The sequence below is a fragment of the Bacillus rossius genome, chromosome 3 (assembly GCF_032445375.1).
Source record: "Bacillus rossius redtenbacheri isolate Brsri chromosome 3, Brsri_v3, whole genome shotgun sequence".
NCBI lineage: Eukaryota > Metazoa > Arthropoda > Insecta > Phasmatodea > Bacillidae > Bacillus > Bacillus rossius.
In genome coordinates, this window is record NC_086332.1 from 119129853 (window position 1) to 119144907 (window position 15055).

Genomic DNA, 15055 nt, shown 5'->3' on the forward strand with positions numbered 1-15055 from the left:
TCGAGAAATCCACAAGACCTTAGTTCTATGTCTGTGTATTATTTTTTGTACTTGTAGTAGTGTATTGAATTTATGTAATAAAAGTTTTTAAAAGTACTTGCGGTGTTTTTTATTTTCTCAATCCTGTCACTTTTTTAGTATTTTTTTAAATTAAAGTTGTTTTGTATCGGCCAGGGATCAAACCAAGGACCTTAGTCGATCTAATCAATCAGTATATAGATTACAAATTTATTTAATGGATTTTGAACTTTTCCCCGAATCTCTAGCATTAAAATTACGGATTTTCAAGATGGCGGCCAAATTTCAAGATGGCGGGTGTCACAGTAATAAATGATTACTGCACTCTAGCGGGTAAGAATCAAACTAACTAGGCGTCAGCGCACTCTCGCCGCCGATACAATGATGATGGTTTCCAACATCGAAGACAAGATGGCGGACATGACGTCATGCTCACAGTCGATATATATGCTTTGAAAAAAGTGGTGGGGGGCAGTCTGTCAGCAGCCACCACAGGGGGAAGGATCGGTCGCCATTTTTAATTTTTTGACCTTGTCGGGTTCGAACCGAGGACTCCGAGCTCCGTGTCTAAAAAGTTCAATTTTTATAAATATTTTATTAAAATTTTATTAATTTCATTTTTTTATAAATTTAAAAAAAAATTTTATTAAAATCGGATAATAAATAAAAAAGTTAAAGATGGCGACCATAACGAAAATTGCAACATTAATAGGATCCAATATGGCGGAAAACACAACGTCGGAATGTTCGAGAAAACAAAATGACGACATTCAAAATGGCGGATCCAAGATGGCCGTCGTGATCTACTTGTCCCGTTACGTTATGTCACGTTACGCTGTGTCCCGTTACGCTGTGTCCCGTTACGCTCGTCCAAGATTGCCGCCGTGACGTCACAATCAAAGATGGCGGAAAGGACACACAGCACCACATCCTGCATCCTGTGCCAGTATGCCCTATTATATACTACTTATGTGAAATTTTCAATCTTTTTTTGGGAATGTGTATAACTTTGATACTACTATTTAAAGCCCTTTTGTTATTTTCTTTGTAAATATTTTGGTGCACGTTCTCTGTCTTAACAGAAGCAAATTTCTAATATTTTAATATAAATCAGTTACACAGAACAAAAATATTAATATATATATGAAGTATTTCAGATACTATCTTTCACCCTTAAATTAGTTCAAAATTTGTATGTAGACTATATTAAATAAAGGACATGGCGTAAGAGACAAAAACAAAAAAAAAATATATTTAATTAACATACTAAATTCATTATTAAGTAATCTTTGTTAAGAATTTTGACTATAATCTGTCAAAGACGGGATATATAGCTAGGATACAAATTATTTATTACATTAGCTGTGAGAACTTCAGTACACGTAAAAATATAAATATAAACATAGTTATGTACGTGTATGCAATAAAAATTATGTTTTTGCCTCCGTTGCCTAAATACGCGTACTAACAGACGTATCGGATAATTAACTCAATAAAAAAATGGCCGAACTCAATTTATAATTGGTTGATTTTACATCTTGCCTTATGTGCAAAGAATCCTGGGCACAAAGTTGTCGTAGAAAGTCACTGATTAAGCAATTACTGGGCACGAGATTATGCTTATGTAGTGTGTAAGCCACTTACAAAGAGACCTGTTTTCAATAGTGTCCCACTAAAACAAAATCTATGCCTACCTCTTTTTAACTATATTTTTAAAATCTCTATAATTTAACACAAAAGCATTGATTTATTTAAAAAATTAGTAAAGCTCAATAATTGTTTGCACCAATTATTTTAGACAAATGGATTCGAGTCATTAAAATTTATTTCGGAGAGTTATCTAAAAAATCTTCAAGGAAAACTGCGAATAATTAAGAAGGCGGAATTATAAATGACAAATGAGCTACAATATCAGGTTTTAAGCCCAGTGTTTAACATGTTGCAGCAAACATATGCGCTGAGGTGTTGTAGAAACTGGTGTTATCTACTGAAATGGACAACCTTCATGCCCAAGGTCGTTTTTGGCCTTTTGGGCAACAGGTTTCAGGCTCTTACCCCGGGAAAGCTATGTAAGTAGGTGGCTTTAAAAGGCGATTGGTGGAAAATGAAAAATATTGCGATGAAAGTAATTCATCAGTACATGTTTATTTTTGATTGTTCTTTTGAAATGAAGAATATACAGTAGTTTTTTTAAATATTTTTTATTAATTTACGTCCTTCTAAATGTATTTATTTTCTTGCCGAACCTACAATATAATAAGAAAACTTAATCTAAAGTGTAGTTATGGTAATGGTTTTAAAAAAAAACTGTCGATCCAAGAAATATATTCAAAATTCTGTTTTTGGTAGTTAAATTTACAGTTAAGTTTTTAAAATATCCACGGCTCATTGCTAGTCTATTTCAGGATATATTTAATAAATGAATTTCAATGAAATTGAAACAACTTACTCGGTGACAACGTAATTAGTAATGTATGTATTCTCGTATCCTTCTGGGTCTCACTGTCTCGAAACACATAGACTGGAGTGACAGATTTATCACTGCGTGTAAAACTTTCATTGCCAGAAAGACGTGGCGCTGAGGGTGGCGTTTCCACGAACTACGTAGGCAGGCGGAGCTCCGGGCGGTGGCTGCAAGGCGCTGGAAGGGTTGATGTATGCTGAGGGCGGGTGAAGGGGGAACAGGAATAGAATGTCCGGGGGAAGACGCAAGCGGCACGTAGCGTCAGGTGACACTTTGTAGTTGAAGCAGTCCTCGCTCACGCAATGAAATTATTTCCCCATGGAAAAAAAAAATCGTGCAGCAAAATTAATTTTAGTGGTTATTTTTTGTATTTGGTAAAAAACTAACCAACCAAGTCTAAATTTTTTCTTCTTTCTTACTTATGACTTGAAATCACAGAGTTCTTCACAATTTCAAAATAAACATACCCATGCCTATTTTGTAATGTAATGAATAATTTATTTTCTAATGATATTAACTATAAATTTTCTGTACAAAATTAGTGTTTTTACTTTTCTATGGATTTCATTGCTGTTGCAATCAATTAGGCTAGGTTGTTCAGTGATAGTGCTTCTAAGTAGGTACATTGTTGACTAACAGTGATGACCGGACCGGTGAGCTCGAGGTCGCTTGTTAACTCGTCTAAAGGGCACACTTTCGCTAAATCTCTTAACCTCACACAGTTATAAAGGTTACCTATTAAATTTTCAGAACCGTAAATTTCCGTAAGTAAATACGTTTAATGTTACGGAAAATTCGTGTTAAAAATATTTGAAAGCTGGACTCTCGTGAATTAATAAACGTATTGTTACACTTTGTCATTATGAAATCATTTCGCTGCGACTTGGACGCACATTTATAAATTACTGAAGTCCTAGAACAACTATAATTAAGTATATAAAGTATTAGATAACGCGTTTCTTCATCAGAAGCTCAATATTTAATCTGGGAGAAATGCATAGTGAAGTTATTTATTTGTTATAGGAATATTACATTTGATTTGACGATGTTTTTGAGGTCTATTGTCAATTAACTGAAATAATATAAATAAACATTTCCGAAAGTCTCACCATGGTACAATGGGTAGTATTTCTTTGAAATCTATCTTACAGAGCGCGCGTAACTCGGTAAACGTGATATAAGTGAAATTTCTTTGGCAATTCAAACCTCGACTTCAGAAAGAGAGAGAAAGAAAGAAAACCATATTCTTAAAAAAAATATGGTATTAATAGGATTAAGGGAAAGTATTTACAGGATTAAAATGTAAACCCCATAGCCAAAATATCAGTTAAATTTTTGAATTTTTGTTCCCGATATTTACAATAATGTTGATATTATAGCTTTATGATTACTAAAATAAGAAAACGAGCGTAAGAAACCGTTCACATTCTATTTACAATATTTTAAACGTAGCTAAACTAACCTTACTAATCGTTTACACAAAACTATAGTATTATAAATGTCACTTACCTAATCTAACCAAACCAAATCATGAAACTGTTAATTATTGGTAAACTACTTAAAATATTGTATTGCTATTATTTTTACACAATGATTAGAAAAAAATATACACAGCGCGGGGATTTTTTCATTAATTTTTTAAAAAAACTTAAGAATCTTAACCTTTATGTATTTATTAGAAATATTATTAAAATTTAAATAAATTAATAAACATATATTATTAAATTTAATACTCAGTTCAAAATAACTGTTTAGGATATGAATAATTGATATTTTTATAATATATTAATAAAGATTTTTCAACAATAAATATTACTCACTGTTGAAATATTCACACCATAAAGAAAATCTGTGCGCGTTACTGTTTCTTCAAACAATTCTACCGAAAATGCAGGCAGTAGCAAATATAAAATTCAAGGCATTCACAGCGAACTGTATATGATACCTGTATCCATTTTCCAAAACAAGCGCAACGAAAACACACTCTGTCTTATTATTCTCTCATCTATCTCTCTCGCTTCTATCATTTAGAGCTGGGGACGATTCCTTGCACCAAAAAAGAGAACGAAAACGAGCCCATGAACATATATAGCATAGTGCTCTCTTTATATCTCTTTGGACAAGTACTTATTATCTGTCCTTTTAGCGTCAGAAACGTTTCACAGCAATGTTTCACAAAAACGTTGCATTAAAATTCGACCTTGAAATATTACTTTCATGCACCTAAAAGTTTTACTAAAAAAAAAAAAAAATGTAGGTGGAGTCCTTGCGTTACAGAAGTGAAACTTCTTGCTTATTATATTATTAGGTATAGAAAACATAATTTTCTTTTGCTGAGGTCGCAGATCAACAAAATGTGCAAGCAACTATGCGTGTGCTAAATTATGCTATTCAGCAAGAATGTAAGTATGCATGTTTTAAATTATGCAAGATGGCAAGTGTGTAAGTGTGCAAACATGCAAGTATGGAAGTGTGCAAGTTGACAAATGTGCAAGTATGAAAGTTTGCAAGTGTACAAGAATGTAGCCCTTAAAAATAGTTGGCCTCTCAACATGAAGTTTTATTTTAAAAAATGTATGCGAGTGTTTCATAACTCGCCAGTGATGTTACATCTGACCTGGGAATTCACTTACGATACGAAACTCTGACACGAAATTTAAAGTATAATTCTTTAAAATATTGCCAAGCGTGATTAAAATAAGAAAACTGTGTTTCAACTACATTTCTTGACGTAAATGACACCTAGTTTCTACACCGGCCACTGGACTTCACTGCTGGAGCAGCTACGTCGACTATTGAATCATTTTATTTGCAAAGCGAAATCTTAAACTGCATAATGAAACGGCTCCGATAAAAGCGAAAAAGACTTGAAAACATACTGTTAACCAGCTTCAAACCTTATTTTCGACATAGTATTTTATTTTAAAAAAACTGGTTCTCTTGTTGAAAATTATTAAAAAGTTAAAACCATAAAGTTTTCCTTTGTCTCAATTAACACTGGTTCGCGCTACTTACCACATATGGTAGCACCGTGGTTACACATTTTCGTTCCTTGACTACCGTTCCATTCACGAAATTACTTCTATTAAGTGCCGTACACCAAGAGCTGAAATGTTATATTTAAAAAAAAAGGCGCCTGAAATACTACCCCTGTTATGGTGTGAAAAAAAAATTCTAATAAAAATAATTAGAATTTAATTTCTCATAGGTGTTCAGGTGTCGAACAGTTCGTGAAATAATATTCTCACACGTCACTTTTCCTTTAATGCAGATGTAGGACCTTAAAAATTGATCAGTAAAGTAAAGGATACAACCAAACTGGTCTAGAGTTTGATTTACTAAACCTTGGTATTGTTTGAAAACATTAACTGAATTTTAGGGAATGAAACCCATGGATAACATTTCAGACTTCTGTCTCCCCTAGGTTCTTTATTTAAAAAACCTAATATTATCGTCATTAAAAATAAAATGTTTAACCAAAGAAAATTATAAAGAAAATTACATAAGGCAACTAAAATAACTTTAAAAAAACTCTGTACAAAATTTGATTAACAACCGCCAAATTATTTTTAAGTAGTCCTTGCTCTAAAAATGTAAACATTCAGTAATTTTGAAAAAAATTATAAACTCCTGTTATGACAGTTATAAAAATATTTTGTTAGACACATGAAAGCAATTGTGGCAGTTATAGTATCTTGTACTATGTTTACAACGATTGTCAGACCACGCGCTAATAGTATACGGAGCTCGGGCGTCTGTTTGTGGTAGTTGTTCTCACTCAGTTGCGGACAGCCTCTCGCCCACCTCACAAGGTTTTTGGGAAGGGAGGGGGGCAGTCGGTACAAGGTCGTACAAGGTCACGCTTACTTGCGCGGTTGCTCCCAGCTTCCAGCACGAACAGCAGCGAACACACAGACTGGACTTTCTGTGCTTTCATTTTCTGTTATGGAGAAATTTATACACCTTTACCGGTGCTGCTTCTCTGATTGTCCCACAGTTTGCGTTGAGGGCTACGAACTAGTTTAAAAAAACACTTAACGAAGTAATGTTTTGCTATAAATTCAAGTGAGCAGCTAATGAACAGGTGATATATGCCTGAAAAGAAACATGTGTGTTTAGTATATCCTACATATACTCGAAGTGGTTCAGTCTACTTAAAAGGTAACAAGCCGCTCGCATTAGTCTAGCTAGTTAATCTGATGACTCGCATACTTTCCTCGCTGTTGCTTCCACCGCAGACTAGTACATCACTAACTGTTAATTTTTAATGAATTAAAGAAAAATGAATTAAAATATTTTGAAAACAAGAAAACTTATGCACATATTTTAATACAGTTTTAAGTTTTTATATCAAAATATTAATATTAAGTTTTAGAGATAAACGAAAATTACAAAACAATGTGATTAATAAATAAAAAAATCTACCACCAAGAAAGCACATGAAATTCATTGTTCTGTTTTATCGACTTTTTGTGAAAGTATCAACACGTTCACTCGGGAAAGCCGCAACAGTCTTATGGATGGCTTGCATTACAGACATTTAAAATTAAATTTATTATATTAAATTTTTATGGTGAGATGTTTCAAAATTTAAAACAAATTTAGTCGAATAGGTTTCAAATTATTATTTTGTAACTAAATTAAATATTATAATAAATTTACTCAAACTACCTGGGTAAATAAAACACCGTATGTTTAGTAGAACAATCTTATTATCAATTCAAATTTATTTAATTTTTATTTTGAAAAATAATTATTAAAATTTTTAAGAGCAAAAATTCTAAAAGTCTTTTTAAATGGTTTTGTGAAGTAGACAGAAGTGGCAACGTGATAGGGTAGAATGGGGGAATTCCGATCATCGGGGTAATTCCGACCACTATCGATCTCTGAATTACCGATTTGTTTGAGTCGTTTGTACGATGCTATACTCTTCCGGAGGATAAATGAAGCACGATCATATAGTTGGCGCGATTCTGCCTGCGTAGAGACAGCCGCAAGAGTATTTTGTTTATTTCGTCGATAATTCTTGTAAGAAATTTGGATCATATTATGTAAGGTAGGTAATAAAGTAGCCATAAGTAAAATCTGCAATTATTTGTACACAAGTAAACAGGATTAATATGAATAATAATGAACTTACAAATTGTTTTAACCTACCGTAAGTTACAGAAGATGCGAGTTTGTTTACACATGGTAATTCGGGGTAATTCCGATCAGTGCTGATCGGAATTCCCCCGAATGATCGGAATAACCCCAAATAGCATTTTAATCGATAAATTTTAATAATATAAAATATTTTAATAACAATTACGTAATACACTGTTCACAGATGCCTCGACATAGAGTACGAACAACACAAAAAGCATCATGGAATGCTGAATATTATGAAGACAGATGGTCCCCCAGGTTCTTTGTATCAGTGTTCGAAGTCAGGCTGGATAAATGAGGAACTATTTTTAGAATGGCTAAAACATTTCAGTGCCTTTTGTAAACCAGATCCTAACAATCCAGTATTGCTTGTTCTGGACAACCATTGCAGCCACATATCTCACGAGTCATATGAATTTTGTCGTCACAATGGAATAATCATGCTGTCTCTGCCTCCACACGCATCCCATAGAATGCAGCCTTTGGATGTTGCTTTCTATGCACCGCTGAAGAAGTCCTATCACGAAGCATGCAGAAGATGGATGGTAAATCATCCCCACGAAAAACTCAGTCCAGATGAACTTTCAGGACTCTTTAACATTGCGTTTATGAAGGTAGCAACAATTGAGAAGGCAGTCAAAGGTTTTCGGAAAACTGAAATTTGCCCTCTAGATCCAGATATATTTTCTGAAGAGGAATTCTTTCCCAGTTACCTTGAAGAGGTGGATAGGTCTATCATAGAAGGAGGAATTGAAAATGTTGCCACTGTCACTTCTCCTTTTATTTCAAGTTCAACTACTGGGAACAGAATTCTCTCGCCCAATATGGATTTTACACATTCCAGTTGTGCTGGTCCTTCGTGTTCTTTCCAGGATGTGGCTCCAGTGCCAAAAATAATTTCTCGGGTCGCAATAGTCAAAGACAAGGCCTAGAAGAAAAAATTGCATTCTCAGATCCTAACTTCAACTCAGCAAAAGAAATGTCTTGAAGATGCTAGGGTAAAAAGGGCTGTTGCAAAAAAAAAACAATAAGTTCGAATAAGAAAGAAGAAAGGACTTCGTGGAGAGTTAGGCCCAAATTCCCGGCCAAAATAGAAACAATGTCATAAAAAGATACTTCCAGTTAGTTCCTCAGAAGATGATGCAGTTGCTGATCCTTGTGAATTCATAGAACTAACAATAAGCAATGCCAAAGACTTTTGCATTCTTTGTAGAGATGGACATGACAATGAACTTTGGTGTAGGTGCACTTCGTGTTCAGAGTGGGCTCATGCAGAGTGCACTGGTTTTGATACACCAGACAATTATATTTGTGACTATTGGAAGTCATAAATAATACCAATCACTTAAGAGTTGATTTAATCAGCTATAATTTACATAATTTTTATTTTGTCTCAACAATTTTTTTTTCACACAAAATATTTTAATTAATTTGCTTGTAGTGTGCTATGCATTTATTTGTGCTTTAAGTATTAGTTAAGTGACAGCCATATGTCTAAAATAATTTAAATACATTGGTGAATATAAATGATCGGAATTACCCAAACGTCGGGGTAATTCCGACCAAACATATGACTTATTAAAAAAATTTTTTTCCCAAACGAATAACAATTTCTTTATTTCTAATACCCACAAGTCAAGTCATAATATAGGAGAATATATATTCAGTTTTACACCTCCATTCCGTAACAAATTGTCATAATATGGACAATCTTGCTTAAGTGATCGGAATTCCCCCACTCTACCCTAACTTTTATTATTCACTTTTCACAGTTACGATTTTGAAGGCGTAAGTCTCCCCCCTCGGGGTTTACGCCAAAGAGTGGAGGAATATGTAAATTTTTACCCCACCTGAAAAATGGAATAGATTTCGGGAATTAATGTGTGTTGATAATTGCAAAAAATTTAATTTAAAAATAGGCTCATTTACATTTACTTCAAATTATGACACCTGAAAATAACTATTTTTTTTTACCTTTATTGAATGTAATAAACCACAAAGTATGTACTTGTTTAACCGGTAACCAACTGTAGTCGCAGCGAGCGCTATATCCATTAAGCTGCTACCGATGGCTAGCCAAGTGCGCTGTGCAAAACTGTGATAGTTGTCTTTTCACATGAGGAACAGTTTATGTATCTACAATCTACTTTAATAAGACAAGGTTTTACAGTTCAAACAATGTCAGAAAATCTTACATTTAATTGTATTTAAAATATTTATCACTATTTGAAGTCTCTCAACTTAGTTAAAACCAATATTTTCAGTCACTTGCCTGAAAAACCTGCAAAGAACGTGCACAGGACATTCATTAAGATTTTGCAACAAATAGTAGTATTGCAGTAATAATAACACATATACTTGACATGGACAGAAAATCTGCAAGAAGTTACATATTTTCTTTAAAAGACGACAAGGTACACCCAGACGATGTTCTGTTTATTTTTTGTAACCAGAAACGTTCGTTCCAAAAAAAATAATTTAAGAACACTTGCATTTATTAGCTCAGTGTTTAATATTACCTCATAAAATTGCTATTCTTGTAAAACATCTATTTGAAGTGATTTATATTACAAATCATAATTGGCATTACTTTTTGCATAATGAAATTAGTTCAATTTTTTTTTAAATTCTGAAAACCTTTGAACCAGAACAAAGTGGAAAACAAAATTTTAATCTTTTAATTTAAATAATCTAAGACAATTAAATACTCTATGACATAACAAAATATTATCTAAAAAATCTATTTTAAATTTTGGTTGACTGAACTATATTTCCCGGGCTTAAGGTAGTGTGAAGTCACGTCTTATTTTTAGAGAGAGATTCAAACACAATTTTTTTTTTCAGTTGTATACATATTTTTTTCTATTTTCAATGCCAATAGCGCAAAAATTCACTAAAAAGTATCAGTTTTATTCTTCAATCGGTGGGAAAGAAGACTGGGGATGGTTTTTAGAAATATTATTTAAACAGCGACATTCCTCTTGTTTTGGAGATCAAGTGAGATAAATTTAACCAATCTCGCGATAAAGCTGTAAATTTGCACAAAAACCAACATATAAGGGAAAAAATTAATGAAAATACGTGCATGTATTCTCATTCTTCTAATCTGTCACTTCGATTGTGTTTGAAGGATTTATTTTACAAATATTAAAGATAAGCTTTATGTCTAAAAAGTGTAAAATTATAAAACAATTTACAGAGCAACGGATTAAAAATTATCAAAGAAAATACGTTAAAAAATAACAAATAAATATATGTTTTTAAGCTAAAGCGTTAAAATTAAATTTTAAATTTGTATAAGAAAAAAAAATTAATAAGTTTTCTACTGCGGTAGGATTCGAACCTAAAAAGTCTTATTATCATGCACTTTTCCACTAAGCTAAATAGACTCTAAACCTCATGTGGAATACTTCAGTTATCAAATTTGTATTGTAATGTTTATTACAGGCTATATTGAAAATTTTGTAATTATATATTTTTGTGAAAATAAAAAAAATATATTCCTGAATATTTTTGCTGTCACGCATATTTATTTGGCAAACTGATAAGTTTGATACTTCCACTGATGTTCACGTACGAAAATATATACAGGTTAATGCTGACAGACGTGTCGGCTATCTTCGGATCGCAGATAGGGCAGAAACGGAAATGCACTGCAGATGTCACCATGTTAAATTTCCTCCTTGGTGCGTGCGCACTTCATTGCACTTCCGTTGCTTACTAAATTTTTAATTTTAACGGGTCTAAAAACGTGTAACTTCAAAAATGTCATGAAATAGTCTAATTGCCTTCTTACCAAAATAACCTAAATTCTCTAAATCATTAGAATTTTTTTTTTCAGTAGGTTCCCAAATTTCCAACATTTTTTTCTAAGTTCTTAAAAATAAGGGGGCATGTCCCATTCCAGGTTTTTTATTTTATTTTTACATTTAACACGGTAAAACATGTAGACTTCCTTAGTGGCCCGGATTTCAACAAAATAAAAATATATATACAGTGCATACTTCTCGTATAATTATCTGGCAAACTTGAATTTCTACATTTTGGTGCGGTTTTGAAAAGGAGATCAAAATATAATAAATAAATGATATTTTATTTTGTTAAAGGCAATGCTGGTGGCTACTTACTGCATGGTGTGGTTTAAAATACTCAAAGGAAAATCCATTCAATTTTATTCAGCCTTTTAAAAACATAAAAGATTTGATGATTTTAAAAGGCAAGGTAAAGTTAATTTTTTTTTCTGAAAGAAGTTAAACCATATCATACAGAAGCCAATCAAATTTACTTCAAACTTAAAAGAAGTGCAGTTTTACATTCCATTGATTTCTCATTATTCATACTGCACAAAAGACATTAACAATGCAACTTTGCCAGCTAATTATGAAAAAATGATATTTATATATATTTGATTTTGTGGACAAGTCTTACCGCAAGTATGACATAACGGCCAGCAATGGGAGAAGGTCTGCTCCGCGCAGACAAAGCCCGGCGCGCGGGACCTACCTGCTGGGTCGACTCTCGCCTCGCCGGTGCTGCAGCTGGACTGTCGCGGCTGCAGTCGACCAGCAGTCGACCTTCCCGCGGACCTGTTGCGCGCCTGCGGGGGGTAGGGGAGGGGAGCCACCGACCAGATCTCGGCGCCGAGGTCGCCCGCCATCCACCTTGACCCACAGCGCCGCGCGCGGGAGACACGGCTCCAGCCCGCCAACACAACTCTAATGGATGTTTCCCAGCGCACGGCGACAACGCTTTGAGAAACACCCATTACATTTCTTTCACTGTTAGCATATCGCCGTTAAAATGTGGAGATAAAATTCCTGGGCAGTTCTAGCGGGCAAGATCATTCACTCATTGTCAGTGACGCCTCTGCTTCATTTACAGGTTGCCCCGGAACTCAACTCCGAGCCGAGATCTGTGTTCATACTTTAATTTATTACGGTTCTGAATGAAATAAAATATTAAAATGTCATAGTTTTTGCGTAAGTTTTTTTTAAATGTATACAACAAGTTATTACATAATGTAATTATAATTTTTTTTTGTAACGGAATCAAATAACTCTTATATCGACAAGAGGTCAAAATAAAACCAAACGTGTAATATTTCTGGAGAAAAAACCTTTTTTTGCATAGCCTATGCAGAATTGAATTTAAAAAATTTAACTGATTATTCATACCGTAAAAAAATTACTATGCTTACTTTATAAGTCATTTAGAAAAACCATTTTTTTTACAAATAACATGGTAAATTAACCTAGTATTTTTTTAAAAATATCCAGGGTCAAAAATATCCGATTACGTTTTTCTTCACGCATAAGTCATGCAAGAAGTTTTGTGAAAGTTTAATATTTTTGAATTTATTTGTAAATGTTATCAATTGTGGGGTTATTTATGATCGTGTAACAAGAATTTGTAGTCACATTTTGTAATATTTTGGTGTAGGGTGGAGGTTGTAACACTTTTGAAAAATGCCTACAACTTAAAGACTACGACACATTTTCGATTTTTTATTCAAAATCGTAATAAACTGTTCTCGGCTTGATGTTAATTTTAAGGCCAGTCGGTATAGTATGGCCTGCCCCCCACGAATAACTAAGCTTTTTCTGTCAAGTAGCTTTATCGATGTTTTTAATTTGATACCTAACCTTTCATATCCAGCTCTCCTAGTTCTTTGGAAAACAAAATATTTCCTTTTAATAATGGAATAATAAGTGAAAAAAGACAGCTAAGATCTTTTATAAAAAAAATTGGTTGTCTGTAAAGTCGGTTTACGGACGATAGTTTGACGTGACGTCATAACAAAACATTGATGAAATGATTGCATACTTTTATGAATAAAATTGAATCATTTTTATTTTAATAATAAAAGAATAAATACTTGAAATTATACTTGTAATCAGATTTTTAAAATGCAAGAATAATTAACCTTTATTGCCGAAATTCTCGTTGTAATAAGCAATAAAAACCACATTTTTTCACTTCACTTTATAAACAGTCGACAAAACAGTTCACGTGTAGATGACTTGTAATTAATTTAAAAACTGGCGTTTAGATAAAAAGTTTAAATATAATTATGAACAAGTTTTCATATAAATAAACTGTAATCACATATCTCTCATAAACTATATGATCCACCATAATTATTTAGTCGATTGAAAAATAACCTATTATTACTGCACTCGCCGTGCCTGGTTCCCGCGATAGCGGATAGATATCGCGTTTCATTCGGTACGCGTCCATCACCGTAAATAGCAGCACAGTAGGGGAATAATATTATTTCGTTTTTATAACACGATTTAATAACAAATACGCATCCCATATACACCAAACTTATTTATAATGTGTTACAATATTTTTTAAAACATTGTGCAAAAGATACCGGGAGTAATTTGAATTATTATGTGTAACTGTAAAACACCATTGTTCTTTAAAGATATGTTATTCTTTGAGGAAGTATTTTTTTTAAATTTTTCTCTATTTTGTATTATAAAATCTACCCCTGCAAACTTTTATGAATAGAATTGAATCATTTTTATTGAATTATCACTATTTTGTATAGATACAAAGGAGTGAAATGAAATCTACAATTTAATTGATAAATTTACTTTTATTTGTACTCATTAAACAAATATGTTTATTACTTTTGTAGTGTCGCATGCGCCGTATTTATTTTTACAAGTACAAAAATTAAAGTATAGCAGTAGCAGGGATTCGAACTGTCAACCTTTGAATTGGTAGTCAGCGATGCTAAGAGCATGGCCACGAGGCCATATTTGAAATAGTAGTTTCAGATGTTATATATATATATATATATATATATATATATATATAAATTTTGTTCACAGTAGGGGAATAATATTATTTCGTTTTTATAACTCGATTTTATAACAAATACGGATCCCAAATACACCAAACTTATTTTTAATGTGTTGCAATATTTTTTAAAACATTGTGCAAAAGATACCGGGTGTAATTTCAATTATTATGTGTAACTGTAAAACACCATTGTTCATTAAAAACGTATTTGATTATTCAACATTACTTTTAAATTACCATACCGATTGTGCTGTAAAACGGTGGACGATCGTTAAATTACATAATATTAATAATTCAAACGATGAATATGTGATTGAAAAGTCAAATCGATGGTTGTTCCAAGCGAGTGGAAGTGAGATTCCACGCATGCGTACAATGAGCATTACAGGACACATCCGTAGTGGGACATCCATAGTGGGACAATATGCGTTATGGGACACTTTTTCGTTCGTGCAGCCGGCGTTCATCGATTTATTAGACCTTGTCACGTCAAAAAACACATGATATTGTAATACACTACCACCCAGTGTTGTAGCCTCAAAACGCTAATAAACTGTTAAACGTAAAATTTTCTATGGCAAATCGTCCTTGAAGTCGGCCAATGCTTGGCGG

At 33.0% G+C, this 15055-nt stretch overlaps 1 protein-coding gene across 1 annotated transcript in view; it reads right to left on the bottom strand.

Annotated features, from left to right (window-relative positions):
• The window catches only part of LOC134531198 (alpha-tocopherol transfer protein-like), a 94771-nt gene extending 82587 nt beyond the window's left edge, over window positions 1-12184 (bottom strand). Inside the window, exon 1 of the mRNA XM_063366842.1 lies at window positions 12134-12184. The gene's annotated coding sequence lies outside the window, so the exon portion shown is untranslated. The remainder of the gene's footprint in view (window positions 1-12133) is intronic.
• Window positions 12185-15055: the final 2871 nt, after the last annotated feature.